Source organism: Oryctolagus cuniculus, chromosome 8 (assembly GCF_964237555.1).
Source record: "Oryctolagus cuniculus chromosome 8, mOryCun1.1, whole genome shotgun sequence".
Lineage (NCBI taxonomy): Eukaryota > Metazoa > Chordata > Mammalia > Lagomorpha > Leporidae > Oryctolagus > Oryctolagus cuniculus.
This window is the reverse complement of record NC_091439.1, coordinates 37,844,414-37,870,836: the sequence shown is the minus strand read 5'-3', so window position 1 is coordinate 37,870,836 and position 26,423 is coordinate 37,844,414.

The window sequence follows — 26,423 nt, the reverse complement described above, 5'->3', positions numbered from 1 at the left end:
GAAGGTACTTTTCATTTGAAAAGTGGTCTTTCAAGTTCATGTGGGAGGGAAGTGAAAGAGAATTTGCCAAAGTGATTAAGTCCATGTGTGAAGGACCAAGCATAACCTTCAGGCATTCTGTCGCACGTTCTTTTCACTTTTATTCCCAATTTACACGACCATGTGGGTGGCCACATGTCTATTTGTTTTCCTTGTTTTTCACCAAGTGAAACTAGAGGTTGAGAAGCGGAGGTTATAGGGGCATGTTTTTTAACTCATACAAGTCATGGTTTTATTATTTTCACATTGAGCCAATGTGCAATTTAACAAGTCCTCTCATTAGCTGAGCCTGGAAACAGATGGTAATTGTGCCTGGGAGGCTACTTTTGTGCAGTTTTTTAGTTTGAAAACATTTTTTATCTTTCATTTTGCTTACACAAGGTTATACCATCCACTTAAACAGAAAGACAAGAATCAGAATACCAATCTTTGTATAACAATTTCAAAGAGAGGGAAAAAAACTCAGAATCCTTATTATGTTGGTACTAAATCCACTGTTTCTCAGAGTGTGTCCACATAAGTTTCTTAATATCCATTATTCAACAAAAGGCAAATATTAAGTTGGATTTTTGAATGGCCTTGCATTTCAAGTGTTTTTAATGGCTCATAACATTTGTTTTATGTGCCCACTGCCTTTAGTCTACATGTTTTGATAATAATGAACACCTGGGTTACCACTAACTTTTAACGACCACAAAAATGCTGCATGAATATTCTCATGCTTTTGACTTTATGGATCTGTGAAAGAAATTCTCCATAATATATGCTTAGGATAGCCATATGAATGCATAGTTTCATTAAGTTCTGCTTGTTTTTCTCCAGAATTAATATATTATTTTACTTTTCTACCAGTAGTACCTGAGGGTAACTGTTTCCACAGAGTCAGACATTCTAGGTATTATCTGATATGTTAATGTTCACAAATACAATGGATTTAACCTGGCAAAAACTAAATAAAAATCTAAACAAACACAAGCCTCTTTATTCCTTCTCTGCTCATAGTGACATTTGATAATATCCCATTTTTAAGGATGACTAACAAATTTTCATATTTCCTTTGTCTATATTTTCTTTAGCATTGTTTGTTTGCAGAATTTCATCATGCTTTCTAGATGGATAACATCATTTTCTTTTTCAAATTTTGCTTATTTGAAAATTTTGGTTAAGACTAAAGCATTCTTTTGGGGAAAAGTGGCCAGTAATCTGTATTCTTAAATATTTAATATTTTATCTTTTTAAACATTTCTTTCTTTATTTGAAGGGCCAAGTGCCTTAGCACCATCTTTGGAGTGAAGTGAGATCAGACTGTAGTAGCCCGAGCTACTGGTGACAAAGAGAGGTATAAGTATGGCTTGGAACCCTGTAGGGGACAGTGTACCTACCCACCTATAGGGAAAAAGAAATAGGGAGGAGGATGCATTTCTCTCTCCCTGACCACCTGGCAACAGCATCCTGTATCTAGCCAAGAGACGACAGGCGCCACTTTGGACATACACACCAGCTGTACCGGCTAGTGTACCAGTCACCATCTGTGGTTCCACACCCTCCAGCTCTCTGGATCCCTGATGAGGGTCATTGGTGCAGTATCTGTGTTTACATCAAGGACTGTACAGATCCTTTGTGTAGTTCTTGTGGCAGTGTGAATGAAAACTGTACCCACTGGGGCTAGCGCCCAGACATTGTTTTCCTTTGAGGAGAGGAGGTGAGCATGAGGATATGCCAACACAGCAGAATAAATCTCCCCTCTGATTAAAAAAAGTAAATCAATTTTAAAAAGGAGATTTACCATGCTCAACGTGGGTGACAACTTGGACACTCTCCCCACCCTGGAGCATGGAACAGAGGTCCCTGACCACACACAGGACACACCTCTGTATTCACTCAAAGAACAGAACTCCACTAAGCCACAAAGGCAGAGTTCAATGATAAAATCCATCACAGGGAAATAAACAAAAAAAAAGTATCACCACAAATGCCTAATAATAAATGGAGCAATTCAAAAAAACAAGAATAAGGAAGACAACATGATGCCCTCAAAAGAACACAACACTTCAATGCTAGAATGTGAACCTGAAGAGATGGACAAAATGCCAGAAATGATATTCAAATAATTGATCATAGGATTACTTAGTGGTAATCGAAGGAAATTCATGAACTAAAAAAATCTATACATGACATGAATGAACATTTTTCCCACAAAATTGAGATTTTAAAGAGAAATCAAAATAAAATTTTGGAAATGAAGAATTCAATTGAATGAATGAAGAACAAATAAAAAATACAGTGGAAAGCTGTTGCTCCCCCTCTTCGTGGAGGAACGACACAGGACCCTGCGCTGTTCTTTCGTCTGCTCGGCCCTCCCCGGGTTTGCTGCTGGTTCTTCCCGGATTGGCTACCATCCCTTCCACCTCTGTGGAAGGGCAGTTCCCCCTGCCACTTTCCCCACTTCCGCGGGGGAGCGGCACACTGCCGGCCGGCTCTCTCGGGGGCTGCTCAGATGTTCTTCAGGTGTTCCTGGTGCATGTTGTCTCTCTGCTCCTTTATAGTCCTCTTCCACCAATCCCAACTCTGCTACCCACACGCTGAGTACGCTGCTCTCCTCCAATCAGGAGCAGGTCCTGCTGTTTATTGGTTGAACTGGAGGCAGCTGTGCAGAAGCTGTTTCCTCCTCTCCCAGCGCCATATTGTGGGAGAGCAGATGCATAGAATAAGTCTTAATTCCAGTAACTTAGTCTAGTCCAAGTTGCTCCCAGTTGCTCCCCACAGATCCCCCTTTCTTTTTATTTTTGGCGTTGATACGCGCCTGTCTTCGGTGCCCCACGGCACACACTCTGCTCTGCTTGCTAGAGTTGCCCACAGGTACTTACAAGCCCTATCAATCAGGCAAACCGAATCCGGGTCCTCTCTTCGCCATGTTGTGAGGAGGTTTTTAGGCGCTGATGCGTGCCTGAGTTCGGTGCCCTGCAGCGCATTCTCTGCTCTGCTAGAACTGCCTGCAGGTGCTTACAAGCCCTATCAGGCAAACTGAATCCAAGCCTTCTCATTGCCGTATTGTGGGGAGACTTATTGGTGTTGATAACATGCCTGTCTTCGGTGACCTGCAGCTGCCCACAGGTGCTTACCGTCTTACTAATCAGGCAGACCGAATCCAAGCTCTCTCATTGCCATGTTGTGGGGAGGCCTTATTTTTTTCTATTTCTCTATCTCCGGGCATTCCTATTTCTCCTATTTTACTTCTATCTGCCAGCATTCCTATTTCTCTCATTTTACTTCTAAACATCTGTTTCTCTTATCCCCGCGGCTTCCCGGCGCCCGCCCCGAGGCTGCTTCTCAGCGCCTCGCCCCGCGGCGGCAGCTTCCCGGCTCTGCGCCCTTCCCAGCATTGCGCGCTCCGCGGTCTCCGCGCCCTTTGCGCCCGCACCACGGCCTTTGCGCTAGCCCCACGTTCCCTATCTACTTGCGCCCCGGGCGCTCTCTCTGCACGCGGCGGCTTCCGTGAATCACACAGCCTAGCTCACGTTTCCACCACTGGTATTCAGTCTAAGTTCCCCGGGCTAACCTGGCGAATTCAACCTAGCTCACGTCTGTGCCTTTCGATTTGGCTTCCCGTCTTTTGCTTCCCGGGCTAATCTGACAGATTCCAACCTGGCTTACGCGTCCACCTCTAGTTTTAGCTTTGCACCTTTTGCTCCCCGGGCTGACTTGAAGAATCCCAAGCTAGCTTACGTCTCCGCCTCAGCCTGCGCCTGCGGCTTCATCCTCCCTAACATATTTTTCTCTACCTGGTATGTTTCCTAACTTTTCTTCCAACAATATTCCCCTCTCATTTCTCCCGGCTTCTCCCCACAGTCCGTATCCGAGTCTAAGTTTCTTCTAAGTTTCACTTTCGCTTTCAACCCTAACGTCCAATCCTAACTTCTTTCCCACAGTCCGTATCCGAGTCTATGCTTAGGCTTTCAATAGCTTCTTCCGGCACCTTTTCTGTCCGGCTTTTCCCTAGGCTCTTTGCTAGTCTCTCTCCGGTATTTTCCCACTTCTTCCCGTTTCTTCCCTCCTAGGTTTCCTATCCAAGTCACGGCACCATTATGTCGCTCCCCCTCTTCGTGGAGGAACGACACAAGGCCCTGCGCTGTTCTTTCGTCTGCTCGGCCCTCCCCGGGTTTGCTGCTGGTTCTTCCCGGGTTGGCTACCGTCCCTTTCACCTCCGTGGAAGGGCGGTTCCCCCTGCCACTTTCCCCACTTCCGCGGGGGAGCGGCACACTGCCGGCCGGCTCTCTCGGGGGCTGCTCAGATGTTCTTCAGGTGTTCCTGGTGCATGTTGTCTCTCTGCTCCTTTATAGTCCTCTTCCACCAATCCCAACTCTGCTACCCACACGCTGAGTACGCTGCTCTCCTCCAATCAGGAGCAGGTCCTGCTGTTTATTGGTTGAACTGGAAGCAGCTGTGTAGAAGCTGTTTCCTCCTCTCCCAGCGCCATATTGTGGGAGAGCAGATGCATAGAATAAGTCTTAATTCCAGTAACTTAGTCTAGTCCAAGTTGCTCCCAGTTGCTCCCCACAGAAAGCCTTGAGAACAGACTTGGTGAGGCAAAAGAAAGAATATCCAAGTTAGAAGACAAATCTCTGGAAAAACTGAAATCAGAACAAAAAAAAAAAAAGAAGAAGAAATTAGAAAACTAAAAAACAGTGTCAGAGATGTATGGAATACTATCAAACAACCTAACATCTTGGTCATAGGAATTCTTGAAGGAGTATTAAAGAGATTATATTAAAGGGCACTCTTTAGTGAAATAGTTACAGAAAACTTGCACAATTTGGAGAAAGAAAGAGATATCCAAGTACAGGAAGAACATAGAACTCCTACTAGACATGTGCAGAAAAGAACTTCAGGACAATGCATTGCAAACTCTTCACACTAAAACATAAAGAAAAGATTATAAAATGCACATGAGAGAAATACCAGATTACTTTCAGAAGATCTCCAATTAGACTCACAGCTGAATTCTCATCAGAAACCCTATAGAGTAGGAGAGAATGGTGAGATATATAATAAGTTTTAAGAGAAAAAAAAACTGTCAACCAAAAATACCACAACCTGCAAAGCTCTCATTTATGAATGAAGGTGAAATAAAGACCATGCATAACAAACAGAAATTAAAAGAAATTTTCGCCACTTGTCCAGCCTTACAAAAGATGCTTAAGGGTGTATTACACACAGAAACACAGAAAAATGCTCATCACTAATAAATAAGTTGAAAGCAGAAAATCCCTCAGTAAAAGTGAAAAGGAAATCCAAAGCAAACAATAGGAATATTTATTTAAATATGGCAGAGTAAGTACAGTCACCTTGAATGTAAATTGCCTCAGCTATCTAGTTAAAAGATACAGACTGGCTAAATGGATTAAAAAACAAAACCCATCTATTTGCTGCCTATAAGAAACATCACAACAACAAAAATACATGCAGAGTGAAAGTAAAATGACAGAAAATGATATTCCACGATAACAGACAATAAAAAGAGCTGCCGTAGCCATCCTAATTTCAGACAAAACACATTAGTAATGGGGGACTTCAAAACTCCACTTTCAGCAATGGACAGATCAATCAGACAGAAAATCAGCAAGGAAACAACACAGCTAATTGGTATTATAGACCAAAGGGACTTAACAGATACTACAAAACTTTTCATCCTACAGCCATAGAAGGCACATTCTTCTCACCAGTGCGTGGAACTTCTTTAGGCTATATGGCATGCTGGGCCATAAAGCTAGTCTCAGTAAAGTAAGAAAAAAATTAAAATCAAACCATGCATCTTTTCTGACAACAATAGAATGAAGCTGGAAATCAAAACTCAAGAATCTCTAGAACATATGTAAACACATGGAGACAAAACAACATGTTCCTGAATGAACAGTGGGTCATTGAAGAAATCAAAAAAGAAATAAAAAATGTATCAAAACAAATGAAGAAGCCGGCACCGTGGCTCACTTGGCTAATCTTCTGCCTGTGGCACTGGCACCCCGGGTTCTAGTCCCGGTTGGGGTGCTGGGTACTAGTTCCAGTTGCTCCTCTTCCAGTCAAGCTCTCTGCTGTGGCCCGGGAAGGCAGTGGAGGATGGCCCTAGTGCTTGGTTCCCTGCAACAGAATGGGAGACCGGGAAGAAGCACCTGGCTCCTGGCTTCAGACTGGCACAGCGCCAGATGTGGTGGCCATTAGGGAAGTGAACCAACGGAAGGAACACCTTTCTCTCTGTCTCTCTCTCTCTCTCACTGTCTATAACTCTCTCTCTGTCTCTCTCACTGTCTAACTCTGCCTGTCAAAAAAAATGAAGATGAAAATAAAACGTAACAAAACTTATAGAATACAGCAAAGCAGCATTAGATGAAAGTTTATAGTAATTGGTGCCTGCATTAAGAAATTGGAAAGACACCAAATAAATGAGCTATCAATGCATCTCACAAACCTAGAAAAAGAGCAGCAAACCAAACCCAAACCTAGTAGAAAAAAAGAAATACTTAAAATCAGAGTAGAAATAAATAAAATTGAAACAGAAAAACAATACAAGTTGTCAGTAAAGTAATACTTTATCCCTTTTAGTATTTTTTTTTGTTCTAGTACTATTGGTTGAACTCTGTATTAACACACAATTATTCTTAGGTTTTTAAATTTTTAACTGAAAAATGATCCCTGTTAAATATAAGAGTGGGAATAAGAGAGGGAGGAGATGTACAATTTGGGACATGCTCAATCAGACTTGCCCCAAATGGTGGAGTTAGAAACGTGCCAGGGGATTCCAATACAATCCCATCAAGGTGGCATGTACCAATGCCATCTCACTAGTCCAAGTGATCAATTTCAGTTCACAATTGATCATAATGAAAGTATTAAGAGTCAAAGGGATCACACAAACAAGACTAGTGTCTGTTAATACTACCTGATAGAATAAAAAAGGGAGAGGACGATCCAACATGGGAAGTGGATACACAGCAGACTCATAGAATGGCAGATGTCTTAAATAGCACTCTGGCCTCAGAATCAGCCCTTAAGGCATTCAGATCTGGCTGAAGAGCCCATGAGAGTATTTCAGGCATGGAAAGCCAAGACACTCTGGCAAAAAAAAAAAAAAAAAAAAAAACAAACACGCACACAAAACCTAAATGAAAAATCTCTGCAAGTGAGATCCCAGTGGAAAGAACAAGGCCATCAAAGAAGGAGGTACCTTTCTCTGAAGGAAGGAGAGAACTTCCACTTTGACTATGACACTGTCAGAATAAGATCGAAGTCAGCAAACTGAAAAGGCTTCCATAGCCTAGGCAACTCATGACTAGAGCCTAGGGAGATTACTGACGCCATAAACAAGAGTGTCAAACTGTTAAGTCAACAACAGGAGTCACTGTGTACTTACTTCTCATGTGGGATCTGTCCTTAATGTGTTGCCCAATGTGAAGTAATGCTATAATTAGTACTCAAACAGTATTTTTCACTTTGTGTTTCTGTGTGAGTGCAAACAGATGAAATCTTTACTTAATATATACTAAATCAATCTTCTGTATATAAAGAGAATTGAAAATGAATCTTGATGTGAATGGAATGGGAGAGGGAGTGGGAGATGGGAGGGGTGCTAATGGGAGGGAAGTAATGGGGGGGAGCCATTGTAATCCATAAACTGTACTTTGGAAATTTATATTTACTAAATAAAAGTTATAAAAAACTGTTTTTTTTGAAAAAATAAAGAAAATTGACATACCACTGGCCAAGCTAACCAAAAAAAAAAAAAAAAAAAGAGTAGACCCAAATCAGTAAAATCAAAGATGAAATAGGAAATGAAACAAGAGATACCACAGAAATAAAAAAGAATCATCAGAAATTACTACAAAGAGCTGTATGACAACAAACCAAGAAACCTAGAAGAAATGGATAGATTCCTGGACACATATAGCCTACCTAAATTGAGCCATGAAGACACAGAAAACCTAAACAGACCCATAACTAAGACAGAAATTGAATCAGTAATAAAGATCCTTCCAGTAAAGAAAAGCCCAGGACTGGCTGGATTCACTGCTGAATTCTAATAGACATTTAAAGATGAACAGACTCAAACTCCTTAAGCTATTCAAAACAATTGAAAGGGAGGGAATTCCCCCAAACTCTTTCTGTGAAGACAGCATCGTATTAATACTTAAACCTGAAAAAGATGTAGCAGAGAAAGAGAACTAGAGACCAACTTCCTTGATGAACATAGATTCAATCCTTTTCACACTAGTCACAATAAAAATCAAATACCTTGGAATAAATTCAACCAAATCTCTACAATGAGAATTACAAAACTCCACATGCAGAAGTATGAAGAAGACTTCTACTTTACACCTTACACAAAAATCTACTCAAAATAGATTAAAGACCTAAATCTATGACCTTATATTTTTAAATTACTAGTGAACATTGGGCAAACCCTGCAAGACACTGGCATAGGTAAAGAGTTCTTGGAAAAGAACCCAGATGCACAGGCAATCAAAACTAAAACTGACTAATGGGCTCACATCAAATTGAGAAGCTTCTGCACTGCAAAAGAAACACTCAGCAAAGTGAAGAGACAACTGACAAAATGGGAGATATTATTTGCAATTTATTCAATGGATAAAGGATTAATAACCAGAATATATAAAGAGGTAAAGAATCTCGACAACAGCAAAGCAAAAACCCAGTAGAAAAAATGGGAAAGGGGGACCAGCACTGTGGCATAGCAGGTAAAGCCACTGCCTGCAGTGCCAGCATCCCAGATGGGCTCCTGTTTGAGACTCAGCTACTCCATTTCCAATCCAGCTTTCTGCTCTGGCCTGGGAAGAGCAGTAGAAGATAACCCAGGTCCTTGGGCCCCTACACCCATGTGGGAGATCCTGAGGAAATTCTGGGCTCCTGGTTTCAGATCAGTGCAGCTCTTGCCATTTTGGCCAGCTGGGGAGTGAACCCACAGATGAAAGACATCTCTCTCTCTCTCTCCCTCTCCTTCTTTCTCTGTGTAACTCTGGCTTTCAAATAAATAAATCTTTAAAAATAAAGAAATTGGTAAAGAAATTGGTAAGGATTTTAACAGACAATTTTCAAAAGAGGAAATCCAAATGGCCAACAGACACATGAAAAAAATGCTCAGGATCCTTAACTTTCAGGGAAGTGCAAATTAAAACCACAAGAGTTTTCATCTCAATCCCCATTAGAATGGCCATCATACATAAACAAACAACAAATGCTGCCAAGGATGTAGCGAAAATGGTTCCCTAATCCAGTGCTGGTGCAACCACTGTGGAAGACAGTATGGAAGGCCGGAGTTGCGGCTCAGTAGGCTAATCCTCTGCCTAGCGGCGCCGTCTCACCGGGTTCTAGTCCCGGTTGGGGCGCCACATTCTGTCCCGGTTGCCCCTTTTCCAGGCCAGCTCTCTGCTGTGGCCAGGGAGTGCAGTGGAGGATGGCCCAAGTTCTTGGGCCCTGCACCACATGGGAGACCAAGATAAGCACCTGGCTCCTGCCTTCGGATTAGTGCTGTGCGCCGGCCGCAGCGCGCCGGCTGCAGCAGCCATTGGAGGGTGAACCAACGGCAAAGGAAGATTTTTCTCTCTGTCTCTCTCACTGTCCACTCACTCTGCCTGTCAAAAAAAAAAAAAAGACAGTATGCATATACCTCAGAAATCTGAATATATGCCCCAGTCATCCCACTCCTGGGAATTTACCCAAGGAAAATGAAATCAGCATATGAAAGATATATCCATACACCTAGGTATATTGCATCTTATTTCACAATAGCTAAGATGTATTACCAACCCAACTGCCCATCAACTGAAAACTGGATGAAGAAATTATGTGATATGTACACCACGGAATGCTACACAGTGGTTGAAAAAAGTTGAAAGTTTAGTTTGCAACAAAATGGATAAAACTGGAAATCTTCATAGTTAGTGAAATAAGCCAGTCCCCAAAGGACAAATACCATATGTTTTCCCTGATCTTTGATAACTAACAGAGAAGCTACAGGTTATCTATAGTAGTGAAATTAATACTTGGGATACAGTGACTTTGAACAGCCCTATCTCGACTGTTGAGGAACAGTTTTTTTGTTTTTTCCATACAATTTGTCGAGTTCTTTTCTTAGTATAGAGTTAACTGTGTGAATACAGTTAATTGAAAATATATCTTAGTAATAAATAAGAATCAGAATAGGAGAGGGAAAAGGAAGAAAAGTGGGAGTGGGGGTGGGAGGGCAGGTACAGTGGGAAGTATCACTATATACCTAAGGTTGTATGTATGAAATGCATGGTTTAAATTTCTTAAATAAAAGGTTTCTGGGAAAAAGACATTACGTAGCTTTCTCTAATTTTCTATTTTCAGGAATATCTCAAAGGAATTATTTCTTTGTTGAAAGATTGTTAGAACTCATTGAATAAACTGGATTAATAAATATGTTTGCATATTTTAATTTGAATGATTTTAAAGGCCATTCATTAATTCCATTAAAAAGTTTTTAAATATTATTTACTTTCAATTTCTATTTTATTTGTTTCAAATTTAGTCATAGGCAGATACTTCATACTGTTCATATATTTTAAAACCCACATTTTTGCCTTTTGTTAAAAATTTATACCCTGTGTCTCAATTTTGACTAAATGAAGAGATTTCCCTACCCCCAAATATCTTTTCCAGCCATCCATTATGCTTATTTAAGATTTTATTCATATTTTAATTTCATAAATTTATTTTATAAAGTCATTTATATGTTATATTTCCAACTTCCTAAATAGAATGGGTTGTCTGTTTTCCAACTATCCATATTTTCTCCTGCTTTTTTTGAAGTAATTTTAAAGCCAGTTATTTTAGTTCTGCTTTAGATGCAGATAATAAATTTTTGTAACTTTTTTACATCCCAGTTAAAAATCCATGAAAATGTTATTTTGTAATGCTCTTTGCTTTTTACTTGTTAGTGTAGGCATTTGGTTATGTATCATTCTCATCACAGGAAAATACAAAATCATAATGCAAATATACATATCATAATATAAAGTGTTTTTTCATTTGCATAGATGACTTTTTTTTATTTTGTGGAAAAGTATACATGGAAGTGAAATGTGGTTTTATTATTTTAATCATCTTCTTCATCATTGATTCATTAACAGAAATACTGATAATCTCAAATACAAATTAAATGAACAGATTATTCATTTTTGGGTAGGTTAAGTTCTGCTATTTTAAGTAGAACCAGTTGTGAAGAAGGTTAAGTTTTGTTTCGGTTCTCCCAGACATCACTTTCAGTCATTTCTTCCTACAGTTAATTTCTACTGCAGCCAGTTCTATCTTTTTAAATTCAAGTTATTCAGATTCTCGATATCCTCCAGTATCATCCTACTGTGCAGTAACTAAAATCCAAATATAGGTAAGCCTATGCAATCCTCCCCTCACCCAACACAGTGGACCCTCACTGGAAAAGTCAAAATCATTTCTATTTTCTCTGTGAGAGTCTATTTGTTATTCTCTCTGGAAAGTCGAGAAAACTTGACCAGGGAAGGACTTAGATCTTCTGAGCATGATGCACCAGCACCATTCATTTTAGCAGTTCCCCAATGCTTGGAAATGTTAGTTAACCCTATATTTTGAATTTTAATTTATATTTTAAATGCTTGTCTGAAATTCAATACATAGTAAAATGAATTGCAAGCAACACCCCAAACTTTATCATCTGTGCATTAATTGATCCAAATATACTTCTGTCGTGGCCGGTGCTGTGGTGCAGCGGGTTAATGCCCTGGCCTGAAGAGCTGGCATCCCATATGGGCACCAGTTCAAGTCCTGGCTACTCCACTTCCGGTTCAGCTCTCTGCTATGGCCTGGGATAGCAGTCGAAGATGGCCCAAGTACTTGGGCCCTGCACCCATGTGGGAGACCTGGAAGAAGTTCCTGGTTCCTGGCTTCTAATCAGTGCAGCTTTGGCCATTGCAGCTATCTGGGGAGTGAACCAGCAGATGGAAAACCCCTCTCTCTGTCTCTACCTCTCTCTGTAACTCTGTCTTTCAAATAAATAAAATGAATCTTCAAATATACTTCTGTCATAACAAATAAGGAACTTTAAGTGAGAATAAAGTAACTCATAAAAATATTCAAGTCATACATAAATTCTTAAAATATTCTCAATGTAAGGGGTATATATGGCATATAGGGTATGAATTTTTAAAAATGTAATCATTGGGAATTTTGGCAGAGTTCAAAGGAGATTCCCATTCTTTATTTTTTTTTAAAAATCTGTTTACTTATTTGAAAGAGTTACACACAGAGAGAGAAGGATAGGCAGAAAGTGAGAGAGAGGTCTTCCATCCACTGGTTCACTCCTTGATTGGCCACAATAGTTGGAGCTGTATCAGTGCAAAGCCAGGAGCCAGGATCTTCCTCGAGGTCTCCCATGCAGGTGCAGGGGCCCAAGGAATCAGATCATCTTCTATTGCCCTCTCAGGACACAGCAGAGAGCTCAATCAGAAGTGGAACAGCCTAGACTCGAACCAGTGTCCATATAGGATGCCAGCACCACAGGTGGCAGCTTTACCTGATATGCCACAGCGTCAGCCCCTATTCCCATTCTTCTGTTGGAATCCAATTTTACTGTCCTTAATAACACAAAAGCCTTGTTTGAGTAAAGAAGTTAAAATCCATGTGGCATTTCTACTATATTTATATATTTTTAAAATAGCAATATTTAAAGGTCATAGAGGAAACAAAAACTAAAAGAATAAGTGGACAGCAATAAGGTTGAGAGAAAATATTTACAATCCATATATCTGATAGGGGCTAATATTTAAAATATATATGGAACTCAAAGAATTTAATTGAAAGAAAACAGATGACCCAGTTGGTAAATAAGCAAAAAACATGAATAAATATTACTCAAAAGAAAAAATATGAATGGTCAACATATTCATGAAAAATTTTCAACATTTCTAATCACCAGGAAAATGGAAATTAAAACCACAGTCACACTTGTTAGAATGCCTATTGTCAGGAAAATGTATAATAAGAATCATTGGCAAGGATATGAAGAAGCAGAAACTTTGTACACTATTAGTGGTAATGCAACTAGTAAAGCTATTGTGGAAAATAGTACTCAGAGTCCTCAAAAAGCTAAAAATAGAACTACTAGATGATGCAGCAATCCTACCATTAGATGTATATTTAAAGGAATTGAAATTGGTGCGCCAAAAAGGTATCTGTACTCTCATGGTCATTTCAGTGTGAATATCCAAGAAAAGTAACTAAGTGTCCATTAATGGATAAATGAATTTAAAAAGTATAAATACACAGTGGGATACTATCCTGTTTTACAAAAAGACCTTCAATAATTTCAGGTGGAACTGGAGTATATTATGCTAAGTGAAGAAAATCAGGTACATACTGACTAATATTTTGTGAACTCACAATGTGAAAAAATTGGTTATAGCAGAGACTGAGGGTTAGGGTGGAGAAGGGATGGGGAAAGGAAAACTGTTGATCAAAGTTTGCATTAGACTAGAGGAAACAAATTGTGATCTATTGCAGTAATTGTGATCATACTTAATAATATACATTTCAAAAATGCTAAAATTAATTTTTATTTCTTACCACCAAAAAAGAATATATTGGGTAAATGATGGGTATGCTATTATGCTTGATTGAGTCTTTTTATAATGTATTCATAAATCAAAACATCATATGGGGGTCAGCATTGTGGTGTAGTGGGTTAAACTGCTGCCTGTGATGCTGGCATCCCATATGAACATGCTTCGTATGGTTGCTACACTTCTGATTCAGCTCCCTGCTAATGTGCCTTTGAAAGCAGTGGAAGATGGCCTAAATACTTTGGCCTCTGTCAAATGGAGTTCTAGGCTTCTGTCTTCAGCCTGGACCAGACCCTGCTTTTGTAAGTATTTGGAGAGAAAACTTATAGATGGAAGATTTATTTCTCTCTCTGTCTCTCTCTGTTACTTTGCCTTTCAAAATAATTAACTTGAATCAAAAGAAAAAAAAAAAAAAACAAAAACAGTGGGGGCCAGTGTTGTGGCTTAGTAGGATTAGTAGGATAAGCCTGGGCCCTTGCACCCATGTGGGAGACCCAGAAGGAACTCCTGGCTCCTGGATTTGGATTGGACCAGCTCTTGCCTGTGCAAGCTATTTGGAGAGTGAATGCCACGAGCTTCTCTGGGAGTCTGGCCAGCAGACTCAACCCAGGACCCGCGACTCCTTCTTGGGCGAGAAAAGAACGAACGACGTTTATCGGTCTTCAGTAGACTTTTTATTAGAGAAAGTAAACGTGACAGAGGTAGAGAGGAAGGAGGAAAGGAGAGGAGAGAAAGAAAGAGAGCTTCCTCCTAACACCTGCGGCTTATATACAAAATGCGACCAATCAGGAGCAAGCTAGAGTCCATGCATCAGGCACACCAATCTGGTCTCTGTTCACGTGAAGAGCACGCGTCGTTTGGCCAATCAGGTGAGGTGTCACGCAGCAGGCAGGCAGGCAGACTCACTGCGGAGGTCCTGGCGCCATCTTGTTGTTTACCGCGACCTGGATCCCTCCGCCTCCGGAGAGCCCCGGCCGTAGGAAGCCCCCTCCCCCCCCCCCCCCCCCCCCCCCGTCAAAACCGAAAGTAAAAACCTCCGCCTAGCAATACCGCCGCGGACTATTCCCCGGCAGTGAACCCGCAGATGGAAGACCTTTCTCTCTGTCTCTCCCACTCTCTAAAACACTATCTTCAAATGAAAACATAAAATCTTTTAAATAATACATTGTACTCCTAAAATATAAATGATTATTACTTGTCAACTAAAAATAAAATTTTAAAATGGTACATACATAAATAAAAAGACTATGAAGTTGGCTTCTGTTTATTTCAAGAAAAGAGCCAAATGTTCTATCAATTTTTTATGATATAAACTCCAGCAAAACTTAGTAACAACTCAGCTAATTAACTTAATGAAGAAAATAAATATTCATTTATTACAGATTTGTTCATGTGGAAAGAATCAGGATTTAAAAAATAAGCTACTCAATATTTACAAATATCTGTGCATTTTGTGCTTTTTGGAAGGTTTAGCTTTTTATCCATGTGTTTTGTATCACATAACATAACAACTAAGTACTGACTTGCTTTGTCTACTTTAGGCATAAATACTATTTGTGCTAATTCTATTTTTTTGGTATTTTCCAGATTAAGATTCACCATTGCGTAACGGACAGCCTCAGCATTTGCAGAAATAAAAAAATAAAGCATTAGGAAACCCGTTCAGCACTCTGGAATCATTTAGTGCAAAATCTAGGAAGGATGGGAAAATTAAATGATTAAAGCTCGAGTAATAGTATCATTCCCAAACACTGTTGATATTCAACTTATCAAATGATTATATTACATAGGAATGCTTCTCTTAAGACAAAGTGTTTCAGGAATCACTTAACGTGCTACCTTTCTTGCCAAAAAGCTTCAGGTACTTTTACTCTACTTAAGGTAAATATCCTGGATATAAACTAACAGAGAAAAGCACAGAAAATAGAGAAAAATTACATTGAAGGAATTGCAATGAGAAATATATTGACAGAAGGGGAAGGAGACAGTAGTAGTTTAATTTATGAGGGTACTCCAAGAAGTTGATGAAAAGATCAAATTATTTTGAAGAAAAACATTTTTTTTAAATTCATGCTTAATTTTTTTCTGAATACATACTTCTCATTAACTTTTTGAAGAAGCCTCATATGCATTGATTTCATAAATTTTATGCATAAAAATAAAAAAAACATTTAAATATATTTACTACAAACTTTATTGTTATTTCATATGCAGATGTGAAATTTTAATATTTCTAAACTACCTGAGCTTCTTGAATATTTTTTTTCATTTTCAATTGTCTTTATATACAGAAGATCAATTTAGCATATACTAAGTTAAGATTTCAACAGTTTGCACCCACACAGAAACACAAAGTGAAAAGTACTGTGTGAGTACTAGTTATAGCATTAATTCACATTGGGCAACACATTAAGGACAGAGATCCTACATGAGGAGTAAGTGCACAGTGACTCCTGTTGTTGACTTAACAATTGACACTCTTGTTTATGGCATCAGTAATCACCTGAGGCTCCTGTCATGAGCTGCCAAGGCTATGGAAGCCTTTTGAGTTTGCCACCTCCAATCTTAGACAAGGTCATAGTCAAAGTAGAAGTTCTCTCCTCCCTTCAGAGAAAGGTGCCTCCTTATTTGATGGCCCTATTCTTTCCACTGGGATCTCACTTGCAGAGATCTTTCATTTAGGTCATTTTTGTTTTGTTTTGTTTTCCCAGAGTCTCTTGGCTTTCCATGCCTAAAATACTCTCATGGGCTCTTCAGCCAGATCTGAATGCCTTAAGGGCTGATTCTGAGGCCAGAGTGTTGTTTAGGAGATCTGTCATTCCATGAGTCTTCTTTGTATCTGCTTCTCATGTTGGATTGTTCTCTCCTTTTTAATTCTTTCAGTTAGTATTAGCAGACACTAGTCTTGTTTATGTGTTCCCTTTGACTCTTAATCCTTTCATTATGATCAATTGTAAACTGAAATTGATCATTTTGGCTAGTGAGATGGCATTGGTACATGCCACCTTGATGGGATTGAACTGGAATCCCCTGGCATGTTTCTAACTCTACCGTTTGGAGTATGTCTGATTGAGCATGTGCCAAACTGTACATCTCCTCTCTCTCTTATTCCAACTCTTATATTTAACAGGGATCCTTTTTCAGTTAAATTTAAACACCTAAGAATAATTGTGTGTTAATTAAAGGGTTCAACCAATAGTATTAATAAGAACAAAAAAAAAAAAAAACTAAAAGGGATAAAGTATTAAATTGTTCATTGACAGGACAAGGGCTGATCAAGTCACTGTTTCTCAGAGTTTCCTTTGGAGTTTCTTAAACATTGGGTAGTGTGCTTCTGTGTAGCACCTTTTAGAAATTTTAACTATTCAGTTTCACATATGCAGGATGGTGTGGTTTGATACAGACTCATTAAATCGTAGCATGCTACTGACTCTGATTCCATGGTCCAAACCTCTTTGCATCCGTGAGGACATACCACGGAATAAGTCAACAGTTGCATGCACAACAGTTTCAAAGACAGATGCTCAGTGGAAAAAACTGATCAGCCTCCATGGGGTTCCAAGCACTTCCCTATACCCTGAGGCATTTCTATATAAAACAGTGTTAAGTGACTGGTGAAAAAACGCATCAATAGGTTTCCACCAGCTGTGACAGGCAGCATCAGGAGATGCCAGTTTATTCCTCTATGGCTGAGTTTCTAACATGATTTTCTTTTTGGTTTGATAAATTTTATCTTTATACATCCCAGATTTTGCCAATAAGCCATGGGGTTTTCAAAAATTCCCTGCCAGATACTTTTGTTCTGAAAAAAATAATGACTGTAGTCAAATGATAATGTCCTTAAAGGGAATATGATCTTAGTAAATCGTTTGTAAATTGTGTCATATGGTAGGTGGTGGTGTGTGGAAGGAATGAACTTTCAAGAATTAAGACATTTTTTCCTTACTGTTTTCGCCCTACTGTTATAATGATAGATTTCTTCATTGGTAGCTTTACCTCCAGCAAGGTTTGATTTGTAATTATGTTTTAATAAAAGGTTGAACTATGATACTTAAATTGTAGGGGTATACAGGTGTTTTACTTCATTTATATTTTATTATAGTTTGTAGTCCTTATCATAATGGGCTGAAATAGAAGTAATTTTTTTGTGATGGCATGTATATGTCAATAAGTGAAATCTCTTACAGCTGCTCTAGAACTAATATATAATGATTCTTGATACAATATTTAATTATTGCATGAAAGACTAATATAAATATAAAGCTTGATCCTTACATGTAATAATTTCTACTAAGAATATACTATGATGAATTTATAATTAGGTCTGGAATTTAGTGGCCAATAAGTTGGTTAAATTGAATCAAAATAAAATTAATATTGTCTTAAATTCAATATATTTTCTAACCTTTCCTAGGTCATCATTTTTCTTTTTTAATTTTTATTTAATAAATATTAATTTCCAAAGTACAGCTTTTAGATTACAGTGGCTTTTCCCCCTGCAATAACTTCCCTCCCACCCTCATCCCTCCCATCTCTTTCTCCCTCTCCCATTCCATTCACATCAAGATTCATTTTCAATTATCTTTATATACAGAAGATCAATTTAGCATATACTAAGTTAAGATTTCAACAGTTTTCATCCACACAGAAACACAAAGTGAAAAATACTGTGTGAGTACTAGCTATAGCATTACTTTACATTGTATAGCATATTATGCACAGAGATCCTACATGGGGAGTAAGTGCACAGTGACTCCTGTTTTTGACTTAACAATTGACACTCTTGTTTATGGCATCAGTAATCACCTGAGGCTCCTGTCATGAGCTGCCAAGGCTATGGAAGCCTTTTGAGTTCACCAGCTCTGATCTTATTTAGACAAGGTCATAGTCAAAGTAGAAGTTCTCTCCTCCCTTCAGAGAAAGGTGCCTCCTTATTTGATGGCCCTGTTCTTTCCACTGGGATCTCACTCGCTGAGATCTTCCATTTAGGTCATTTTTGTTTTGTTTTGTTTTCCCAGAGTCTCCTGGCTTTCCATGCCTAAAATACTCTCATGGGCTCTTCAGCCAGATCTGAATGCCTTAAGGGCTGATTCTGAGGCCAGAGTGTTGTTTAAGGGATCTGTCATTCCATGAGTCTTTGTATCTGCTTCTCATGTTGGATTGTTCTCTCCTTTTTAATTCTTTCAGTTAGTATTAGCAGACACCAGTCCTGTTTATGTGTTCCCTTTGACTCTTAATCCTTTCATTATGATCAATTGTAAACTGAAATTGATCATTTTGGCTAGTGAGATGGCATTGGTACATGCCACCTTGATGGGATTGAATTGGAATCCCCTGGCACGTTTTTAACTCTACCGTTTAGGTCATCCTTTTTCTGTATCAGAATATATATTTTAATGAAACTTTGAAATCGAATTAGTTTGAAAGACAAAATAAACAAGTTTAATGAAAGAATATGGTCTTATTAAAAAAACACATATTAGAACATAGGACATATACAAGAGTGTCAATTTGTTAAGTCAACAACAGGAGTCACTGTGCACTTACTCCTCATGTAGGATCTCTGTTCTTAATGTGCTGTACATTGTGATTTAATGCTATAACTAGTACTCAAATAGTATTTTTCATTTTGTGTTTCTATGTAGGTGCAAACTGTTGAAATCTTTACTTAATATATGCTAAACTGATTTTCTGTATATAAAGAGAATTGAAAATGAATCTTGATGTGAATGCAAGAGGAGAGGGAGTGGGAAAGGGGAGAGTTGCAGGTGGGAGGGACGTTATTGGGGGCGAAGCCATTGTAATCCAAAAGCTGTACTTTGGAAATTTATATTAATTAAATAAAAGTTTAAAAAAAAGAACATAGAACAATTTGGAAACCAAAAAAAAAGAAAAATTCTCAATGTGAGATGGTGCTGTGTTCCCAAAGTATCTCGATCTCATAACAATTATTTACACATGCCGCTAAGTATGACAGTGGAAAAAAATTGAAATATCTTGTGTTTCTAGTCAATTGCTTATTTTAAAAAACTATATAAGGAGATATTGAGCTCATAAATTCAATTCAATATTTTCAGTATTTATCAGCATAAAATAGAAATATAAATGCTAGAATTCATGGAATTCAGTAACTTGTAGTGAACAGATTCACATAAATAAATAGACATGCACATACTTTCAGACTGATCTAGATATAAAATTTTTCAAAAATAATGGAAGTAAGGGACATATGGATATCATTAAGTAAAATGTATATTTAGACACTATGCTAAATAAATATTATAAAATAATTTACATTTTCACATAAACATTTATGCTCCAATTACAATTTGTAAATTATTTCCAAAGTACAATAATGTGAGCTCAGAGCTCCAGTGTCACAGGAATTCATCAAGTAAGAGTAAAATATACAAAATCAAAGTTTAAAACAAAATAGTTTTTGACAGAAAATTATATCATCATCTACACTGCCTGCCTTAAATAATGTCAGGATATTTTACTATTTAGGAAGTAAAACATACCCATATATACATACATACATATATATACGTATTTATATCACACATATATGGAAGACATGAGTAGCAAAAAACAAAGGATTCTAGTAATTTGCCATGGCTTAACACACACATGCTTTCTTAATAAAATCTGAGCTACTATAATTGTGCTATATTCAACTACATAGATATATATCTACATGCGAAATCCTCCAGCTCCATCTAATAAATGTCTATTGTTAAATTTAAGAATGAAAAATCTGCATTGTGAGATTATCATTTATTTGAGATCATCTGCTAGATTTTGTTTTTGTTGAAATAATCAATTAAATGAATGTATCACTTTGCTATTTATTCCATGATAAATCTGATACCCAGAGACTCAACATTTAACACATAAGGGGACTTCCAAAGCTGCAATTACAATTATGTAATTCCCAATGGGAGGAAAATGTAGTTGACAGAAACCTAGATTACATTTCTGTTGCTTGAAAGTTAAAAAATATATTTCCACAAAGTTTGAAACCTAATGAAAAGGGTTATGGCATAACGATCAAAATTCACAGTGTGAAAAACAGTACTGTGTGTTTTTAATAATTATTATTTCTTATGCCTTTAGCATGGAATTATGATAATCAGAGTAATGAATTTACTGTTAGAAAACCTACATCGACCCATTAGAAAGCAAGTTACATAACTACATGTGGGCTGAGTTTATCAATATGTAACATGATTATATCTATTGTACCGATATTAGAATTTTGCTAAAGCTCAAATAAATTTCCTCTATGGAAATTTAGTGAGAACCAGAGTGAGAACTGCCAAATAATAAATCTCAGTTATTACTGTATTATCACATTCACCAATAATGTAATAAACGCTTTATGTTAATATAAACTGGTACTCACACACTGCAAATGCCAATTTATTTTTGAAACCTTTCAGTGCCTGGAGCCACAGATAAATTAAAATGACTTCCTAATACTGCAATTTTAGTAAAACTTTCCCTCAGATATTTCATACATTTTCAAAAAAAATTAGTTAATAGTTCAGCTTGGTAAATGTGCATTTTAATACTTTAATCTTTTTATAAATCTTCTTTCTCAGTGTTAACATCCACAATTCTCAAATAATTGACTGGCTTGAAAAAGAGAAAAACAAAATGCAATGTACACATCAAACAGTTTATGAAAACAGAGCTTCTACCCTAGCATAACCATGATACACCAATTTACTGTAAATCATGTAGTATAGGACAGAGAAAAATGCTTTGTCATTGAAGTACCTTAACATATGATAGCTATAAATTGTTATTTTTGGATGGGTACCTATTATGGTTTGTGCACCTCCCAATGTTCATACGTTGGAAACAAATTTTAAGAGATGATTAGGTCATGAGGGTGCTGACCTCATAATGGCATTATTGTAGTAGTGGCTTCCTGATAAAAGGATGTACTTGGCCTTCCTCATCTACCTCTCACTCTCTTTCTCTTGCATATTTTGTATTTCTCTTCTATCCTCTCCCTGTGCTTTCTTGCATATGCTCAGGTGTACTCTCTTGCCCTTCTATATTCAGCCATGGTATTTCTTTCTTTTTTTTAAACTTTTATTTAATAAATATAAATTTCCAAAGTACAGCTTTTAGATTACAGTGGCTCCCCCCCCCGCCATAACTTCCATCCCACCCAAAATCCTCCCATGTCTTGCTCCCTCTCCCATCCCATTCACATCGATTCATTTTCAATTCTCTTTATATACAGAAGATCAATTTAGTATATACTAAGTAAAGATTTCAACAGTTTGCACACACACAGAAACACAAAGTGAAAAGTACTGTGTGAGTACTAGTTATAGCATTAATTCACATTGGGCAACACATTAAGGGCAGGTCCCACATGAGAAGTAAGTACACAGTGACTCCTGTTGTTGACTTAACAATTGACACTCTTGTTTATGGCATCAGTAATCTCCCTAGGCTCTAGTCGTGAGTTGCCAAGGCTATGGAAGCCTTTTGAGTTCGCCGACTTCAATCTCATTCAGACAGAGTCATAGTCAAAGCAGAAGTTCTCTCCTCCCTTCAGAGAAAGGTGCCTCCTTCTTTGATGGCCCTGTTCTTTCCACTGGGATCTCACTTGCAGAGATTTTTCATTTAGGTGCCTTTTGTTTGTTTGTTTGTTTGTTTTTTCCAGAGTGTCTTGGCTTTCCATGCCTAAAATGTTCTCATGGGCTCTTCAGCCAAATCTGAATGCCTTAAGAGCTGATTCTGAGGCCAGAGTGCTGTTTAGGACATCTGCCATTCTATGAGTCTGCTGTGTATCCCGCTTCCCATGCTGGATAATTCTCTCCCTTTTTAAATCTTTCAGTTAGTATTAGCAGACACCAGTCTTGTTTATGTGTTCCCTTTGACTCTTAATCCTTTCATTATAATACATTTTGAACTGAAACCAATCATTTTGACTAGTGAGATGGCATTGGTACATGCCACCTTGATGAGATTCAATTGGAATCCCCTGGCATGTTTCTAATTCTACCGTTTGTGCAAGTCTTATTGAGCATGCCCTAAATTGTACCTCTCCTCCCTCTCTTATTTCCACTCTTATATTTAACAGGGATCGCTTTTCAGTTAAATTTAAGCACCTAAGAATCATTGTCTGTTTTTTAAAGAGTTCAACCAATAGTATTAAGTAGAACAAAAAAAAAATACTAAAAGGGAAAAAGTATTAAGTTGTTCCTCGACAGTCATGACAAGGGCTGATCAAGTCACTGTTTCTCATAGTGTCCATTTCAGTTCAACAGGTTTCCTTTTTGGTGTTCAGTTAGTTGTCACAGATCAGGGAGAACAACTGATATTTGTCCCTTTTGGACAGGCTTATTTCACTCAGCATGACGTTTCCAGATTCCTCCATTTTGTTGCAAATGTCCGGATTTCATTTTTTTTTCACTGCTGTGTAGTATTCTATAGCATACATATCCCATAATTTCTTTATCCAGTCTACTGTTTATGGGCTTTTAGGTTGATTCCAGGTCTTAGCTATTGTGAATTGAGCTGCAATAAACACTGAGGTGCAGACAGCTCTTTTATGTGCCAATTTAATTTTCTTTGGGTAAATTCCAAGGAGTGGGATGGCTGGGTTGAATGATAGGGTTATATTCAGGTTTCTGAGGAATCTCCAAACTGAATTTTATAGTGGCTTTACCAGTTTGCATTCCCACCAACAGTGGGTTAGTGTCCCTATTTCCCCACATTGTCTCCAGCATCTGTTTTGGTAGATTTCTGTATGTAAACCATTCTAACCGGGGTGAGGTGAAACCTCACTGTGGTTTTGATTTGTATTTCCCTGATTGCTAGTGATCTTGAACATTTTTTCATGTGCCTGTTGGCCATTTGGATTTCTTCTTTTGAAAAATGTCTATTGAGGTCCTTGGCCCATCTCTTAAGTGGGTTGTTTGTTTTGTTGTTGTGGTGTTTCTGGATCTCTTTGTAGATTCTGGTTATCAACCCTTTATCTGTAGCATAGTTTGCAAATATTTTTTCCCATTCTGTCAGTTGCCTCTTCACTCTCCTGACTGTTTCTTTTGCAGTACAGAAACTTCTCAATTTGATGCAATCCCAATTATTCATTTTGGCTTTGACTGCTTGTACCTCCAGGGATTTTTCCAAGAAGTCTTTGCCTGTGCCTATATCTTGCAGGGTTTGGGTTTCTCCAATGTTCTCTAATAATTTGATGTTGTTGAATTGTATATTTAGATCTTTAATCCACGTTGAGTGGATTTTTGTATAAGATGTGAGGTAGGGGTCTTGTTTCATGTTTCTGTGTGGGGAGCAACTGGGAGCAACTCGGACTAGACTAAGTTACTGGAATTAAGACTTATTCTATGCATCTGCTCTCCCACAATATGGCGCTGGGAGAGGAGGAAACAGCTTCTACGCAGCTGCCTCTTGCCAACTTGAGTGATGACCTCCAGGAGCTGATCCTGCTCCTGATTGGAGGAGAGCAGCGTACTCGGCGTGTGGGCAGCAGAGTTGGGATTGGCGGAAGAGGACTATAAAGGAGGAGACAGACAACATGCACCAGGAACATCTAAGGGGAACATCTGAGGGAACACCTGTGCAGCCCCCCGAGAAAGCCTGCCGGCGGTGTGCCACTCCCCTGCGGAAGTGGGGAAAGTGGCCAGGGGGAACTGCCCTTCCACGGAGGTGGAAGGAACGGTAGCCAACCCAGGAAGAACCAGCAGCAAACCCAGGGAGGGCCGAGCAGACAAAAGAACAGCGCAGGGTCCTGTGTCGTTCCTCCATGAAGAGGGGGAGCGACATAATGGTGCCGTGACTCGGATAGGAAGCCTAGGCAGGGTTTAGTGTCATTCCTCCACGAAGAGGGGGAGCGACACTTCTGCATGTGCAAATCCAGTTTTCCCAGCACCATTTATTGAATAGACTCTCCTTGCTCCAGGAATTAGTTTTAGATCCTTGATCAAATATAAGTTGGCTGTAGATGTTTGGATTGATTTCTGGTGGAATTTATTTCGAATAAATAAATACAGTAAGTTCAAGAGAGAATGAAATTTAGTTATTTTCCACAAAAAAGATAAAATTTCATTCATATATAGTTGCCTAAAAAGCTTTGAAATTATTTACTTAGAAATAGGAACTATGGGGGGCCGCAATGTGGCATAGTAGGCTAAGCCTCTGTCCGTAGCGCTGGCATCTCATATGCATGCTGGTTTGTATCCTGGCTCCTCTTCTTCTGATGCAGCTCTCTGTTATGGCCTGGGAAAGCAGTAAAAGATTGCTCAGGTTCTTTGGCCCCTGCACTCTCATGGGAGACCCAAAGAAGCTCTTTGCTCCTGGCTTTGGATTAGCTCATCTCTGGCCATTGTGGCCATTTAGGGAAGGAACCAGCAGATGGAAGACCTTTCTCTAGGTCTCTCCCTCTATCTCTCTCTGTAACTCTACCCCTCAAATAAATAAATAAAATATTTATAAAATGGGAATTAGAATATAACATTAAAAAGGAAAAATAATAGGGGTGGATATTTGGCTCAGCAGTAAAGCCACTGCCTGGAATGCCAGATATATCAGAGGGCCAGGGTTCAATCCTACCTCTGCTTCTGATTCCAGCTTTCTGGTAAAGCAAATTTTGAAAAACAGCACAGGATGGCTCAAGTAATTGAAATTCTATGCCTTATTATATTCATAAATATATTTAAAAAGTACTTTAGAGGGACCAAGTGGTGTGGCATAGTAGGCTAGCCTCCACCTACAATTCTGGCATCCCGTTTGAGGACTGATTCATGTCCTGGCTAGTGCTCTTCTGATCCAGCTCTCTGCTTACGGATTTGGAAATCAGTGGAAGATGGCCCAGGTGTTTGGGCTCTTGTGCCTTCATGGGAGAACCCAAAGATTCCTCTGGCTCCTGACTTTGGATTGTCTCACCTCTGGCCATTGTGGCATTTTGGGGAGTAACCAGCGGATGGAAGACCTTCCTCTCTGCTTTCTGTCTCCCTTTCTCTCTGTCTCTAACTCTGCTTCTCAAATAAACAAGTAAAATTTTTTAAATCTTAAAAAAAAGGGTTTTTGGAAAAGCTAGAAGAAATTGACAAATTTTTGGACACACACAATCTACCAAAATTGATCATGAAGACATAGAAAATCTAAATGGACCAATAAGCTAGATGAAAATTGAATCACTAATAAAACCCTCCCAAGAAAGAAAAGTCTAGTAGTGGATGGCTTCATGGCTGAATACTACCAAAACTTTAAAGAAGAAATAATTCCAATTTTTCTCTAAAAGGGAGGGAATCTTCTGAATCTCCTGCTATGTGGTCAGCATCACCTTAATTCTAAAAACCAGAAAAAATATACAACAAAGAAAGAGAACTATAGACCAATAACCCTGACGAAGATAGATGTAAAAATCCCCAACAAAATACTAGCTAATTGAATCCAATAACGTATCACAAAGACCATTCACCATGATCAATTGAAATTTATCCCTGGTACACAAAATGGTTCAACTATATAAATAAATAAATGGTTTACATCACATTAACAAATAGAACAAAAACTATTTAATTATCTCAATGGAAGCAGAGAAGGTGTTTGATAAAATCCAACATCCTTTTATAATAAAAACCTTAAGCCAATTGGTAGAGAAGGTACATTCCTCAACACAATAAAGGGAATTGATAACAAACCCATGGCCAGAATCTTAATGAATGGGGGAAAGTTGGAAGCAGTTCCAATAACATCTGAAATCAGACA